The sequence below is a fragment of the Tupaia chinensis genome, unplaced genomic scaffold (assembly GCF_000334495.1).
Source record: "Tupaia chinensis unplaced genomic scaffold, TupChi_1.0 Scaffold138910_1, whole genome shotgun sequence".
In the NCBI taxonomy this organism is placed as follows: domain Eukaryota; kingdom Metazoa; phylum Chordata; class Mammalia; order Scandentia; family Tupaiidae; genus Tupaia; species Tupaia belangeri.
The window spans coordinates 616,921-621,765 of NW_006198801.1; the positions used below are offsets into that span (position 1 = coordinate 616,921).

General features: G+C 39.9%; 1 protein-coding gene across 1 annotated transcript in view; it reads right to left on the reverse strand.

Annotated features, from left to right (window-relative positions):
- Window positions 1–1,548, reverse strand: part of LOC102470672 (zinc finger protein 208) — a 223,993-nt gene extending 222,445 nt beyond the window's left edge. Inside the window, 1 exon segment of the mRNA XM_014592935.2 lies at window positions 1,472–1,548. The gene's annotated coding sequence lies outside the window, so the exon portion shown is untranslated.
- Between the last annotated feature and the right edge of the window lie 3,297 nt (window positions 1,549–4,845).

Sequence of the window (4,845 nt, forward strand, 5' to 3'; positions counted from 1 at the left end):
CCCTATAGAAAAAATCCCTCCAAAAAAAAAAAAAAAAGTAGAGAAGTTGTATAAAATAGATGTGCACTATATCTAACCACATCACTCCCCTGCTTCAATAAATAATTCAAGTATGATTTTGTATGCAACCATTGCAAAATATCTCACAATCTCATTTGAGATTGATCCATAATTTGATTTTTCTTGACCATTACTTTTAAAATATGAATATTGCTAAACAGTACATACTGTACATTTGCCTTCTGTCTCTCTCTGTATAAACACAATTTTATTAGTTGTATAATATTCAACCATATGGGTTAATCATTTACTTAATCATTTCCGTAATTCTGAATACTAGCTTTGCAAATAATCATAAGTAGCAAAATTGCTGTTTTTGATTCTAGACCAAGGAGTCTAACTTTTTTCAGGTTCGGTTTACAAAAAGAGAACACGTGGCAAGAGTAAAATGATATAATACTTCATGAAAATGAATGTTAACGAGGTTCATCTTAATATCATCCAACAGTCACTGGAAAGAGCTCAGGGTTAGGACATTTTGGATGAAGGAAAGCATGCTCTAAATCCAACAAGTTTATGACAGGAAAAGAAAAAAAAAAAACTAGCATAATCATTGGCTTAAAAACCAATGTTTAAAAACATCTAAAGATGTGAAGCAATTCTTCTTTTGGAGTAGGTAGGACCAGGGAGGAGTTATGAGACATCAGGCTTTTCTTGGAACATAGAACGTCTTGGTTACACAGTACCCTTGAGGTTCACACCTGCCTTGCTGACACACGTAAAGGGTTGGAGGTAATAAGGAGAATAGAATCTGTATGAGTTCATAGCAGGTTCTTGGGATCAGAGCTCTGGGAAAGCTGAGGTTTTGAGCCACATAGCTGACCCCTAGAGCCTCCGAAGAAAAGCTTCTGGGTGTTCTAAACCTAACAAGTCAGTTACTTCTTGCTAGAAAATTTGATTTAGGGCTCAACATCCGACTTTCCTCTTGGGAACACTTCTTTGTGTGAGCCGCCAAATAGCTGTGAGGAGATAGGGCGGAAATGGCAGCGGGGAATCGACTGCCACTGGTCACGATGACATCACGAAGCCAAGCGATCAACGCACGTGCAAAGGCCATGCACCTCAAATTCCCAACACAGAGCGCTGCCTCAGGAGCTACCAACCCGCCGCCAGACACACCCACCCTCTCACACCGAACTTCTCTCACTCACACACACTCACACATATACACACGCACACTCCCACGCATTCCCCATCGGACAAACAGAACGTACAGCCCCTCCTCTGCGGTTCATGAACCCGCAGGCCTGAGGCTCCGGTGACAGCGGGACCACGCTGCGGAATTCTCCATTCAGAGGGCTTCTTCCACCACCCTGGCTGGTCCAGGTCAGGTTCCAATCCACCCCGGTTGCCCAGGGCCCTGCCTGCGATCACCCTGTGCCTATCATATCCTGGGATGAATTTGACTCACCTGGTTAAGGCACTAGCTTTCGCAAAACAGAAGGGACGCCATAGATGCGTGTGCCCGTTGCCCTCTGGGAAATGTAGTTCGTGAGGGACTACTTGAGGCCGCGGTGGCTTGTGGGAAAAGTAGGCGGCCCATCGAATCTCGTCTGGGACGCAAGGGCGCCCAAGAACCGCCTGAGGTCGGCTGCTGAAGATTTTTCTCACTATACTAGGAAGGTGTAGACGCAGGGAAGTGCGGCTCGGGCAGCGATGTCTAAGACGAGGGCTTGTGCGGTTCTTCCTCTGGGGCCGGAAATGCTTGAGAAGGGGAATCCAGACCGTCTGCTGTGCGGAAAGCTCAGGACCAGCGAGACTTGGGACTGCTGTGAGCACCCGAGGGCCGGGGGTCCGCGCTTGTGTCGCCTAAGGCAGCAGCTCCAGCCTCAGAAGCTGTGGGGAAATCAACACTTTAAAAAGTAATGAATAGTTCATTCTACTCACTGGGGTTTATGCCTAAAGTCAGACTTGGGTTCATGTATAGGTATGTGTCAGCTGTGCTAGCTATTGGATATATTTAGACTAATTAAGTTCATTGGCAGATCAATTGAATGGGGGGGGGGTTGGTGAGCATGGAGGGCAACCATGCCAGGGACAATGTGGGAGGAGGATGGGACGTGGCAGAGGGTGGGGGATGGGGAATCAAGGATGGCAAAACAAAAGGCAAGGTATGCAGACATAAGAATTGGAAAGTTATTTGCTGAGAACATGTATGTTGATGTGCTTGATTGAGCCAATGCACAGTGTATTTTGGATGGAAAATTCATTTGTGTGTTGTGATGGTGTATAGTGAATTAATGTAGAAAATGAATACATTAAAAAAAGTAATGAACAAATCATAGTATATATTATACAGTTAGGGGGTACAGTATGATGTTTTGATATATGTTTACATGGAGGAATGTTCAAATCAAGTTAATTAACAATTCCATCACCTCCACATATTTTTTTCAGATGAAAACACTTCACATCTAAACATCTACTTGTTGAACAATTTTGAAATGTACAGTGCATCACTGTTTGTTGTCATCATTCTGTGCAGTGTATTACTAAAACTTATTCCTCTCATTTAACTGAACAACATCCCCTCTTTTCCACGTGTTCCCTCCTCCAACTTCTGGTAACCACCATTATATTGTTTCTGTGAGTTCAACGTTTTTTACATTCCACATCTGTGAGATCGTGTGGTATTTGTCTTTTGTGCCTTACCATAATATCCATGTTGTCACAAATGACAGAATTTCCCTCTTTTTTTAAGGCCTGAATAGTATTCCATTCTTTATATAAACTACATTTTCATTATTATTCAAATGATCGATACCTAAGGTGCTTCCATATGCTAGCTATTGTGTATAATGTTCCACTAAAGAAGGGAGTGCAGATATCACTTTGGAATATTGCTTTTAGTTCCTTTAGAAATACACCCAGAAGTGGGATTGCTGGATCACGGGAATAATTCTATTTTTTAGTTTCCTGATGAACCTCCATGCTGTTTCCATAATGGTTCTATTAACATTGGTAAAAGTATCTTTTGATACTGCCAGGGATGGAAATACATATTTAATAAGTCATGTCATATATATTGACTAATAGTGTGTGGAAGTGAACTTATATTTATTTCTTTACATTAAAGTATAGTTAAAACAGCCTGAATAATTGAATATAAAAATGATCTGGGGAAATTGTGTGTGTGTGTATATATATATTTGTGTGTGTGTGTGTGTGTTTTTTGTAAGTGAGATTTTTGCTATAGAACGTGTGCACTCACCAGAGAGACAGATAGAAAGCGAGAAATCACTCCCCAGGGGTGGTGACCCTGTGGCAATCCCTTCTCCTCCAGTCTCCTCTTGGGATATTGAGCATGCATGCACACGTACCCAGTGTGAGTTTTAAGCTTCTGGGTCCAGGACTTGAGTGGCAGTTGACTATGTCCAGCGATGTAACTTTATACCATCTGCTGACCCAGCGGTGGATTTTTCTAAAGAAAACCAAAGAGTAATGTTAAACAAATGCTGAGATTTGACTTAATAATTATGTGTAAACATCTAAATATGAATGGTAGTCAATTAATAAAATGAAAATAAACATAGTACAAAAATTGGTAGACTTTTTTTTTTTTTTTCGATTTTTGCCATAGGTCATGTGCATTCCCTAGAGAGAGGGAAAGTGAGAAATTCCCTCCAGGAGAGATGGCCATGTCATAATCCCTTCTACACACATATGCACACATGCATATGCACCTGGTGTGTCTTTCAAATAACCAGGTCCTGTCTGGAACCTCAGCATCAGTCACATAGACTCCAGCACCTTGATTGGCCCAGACCCTAGACTGTTTTAACATATCATGAGCAAATAGTGGTCTTTTTTTATCTTAGCAACTGCATTTATTGGAAGAGTTGAAGAAAAAAATGCCATCAGCCTAAGAAGTTGTGAGTTATCTATAAATCAGCTCATTTAGGAGTGAAAGAGCCCTCGGATCTGTCTAGTGACAGCCATTACACCAACTGCTGGTCCCTACATCGCTTTTAAAACTCCAGTTTAATGAAAAGAAAATGTCCCATATCAGTATTCTTTAAAAATCAGACATAAACGCTAATAGACAAATGTTACTTTTTCTTACTGCTTACAAACAACAGAAGGCCTCTTAAAGTAAATGTAATCTCTTGCCTGAGACTCACAAACAACCAAGGACGGTACAATTGTCGCTATCTTCTTATTTCCCCCCAAATTGGTTGTCACTACCCTTCTGATATATACAGTTATACAGTTTGCCCCTACTACTACATTTGTTTATCCCAAAGTAGTTTCCCCCAAAGCCCATTCCATGTGCTCTAGTAATATTCACTATTAATCAAACATTGGACACCCAATTAAATATTGACAAATAAATTGCTTTCCATTTGTTAGAGTTTAAAACTACTGTAGACAGTGTAGGAGAATAAGCGTTTAAAATACAGCTATAAAGTAATTTAAAATGTCACATTATTTCATCTCATCTGTATAACTCCTTTACCTTATAATGACACACATTAAATCTACATTTCTATACAAAACAATCTCCATGGAGTATGGTCTTCTAACAATATTTCTGTAAATGTAAAAGATCTTCATAAATCATAAGTTTACAAAGTAGTTTTCTATCTTTGTTTAATCCTTCTAATTTAGCCTCTAACATTTTAAATCAACTTAAAGACTCTTAATTCTTTTAATGTGCTTCACCACTCTTTATAGTATTTCTTAAAAATAACTGTGCCAATAATCTTGTTTATGTTTATTTTTCTACTAATCTACAGAATCACTTGGCGAAAATTCCATACAATAGCCATCCAGCTCCACAAACTC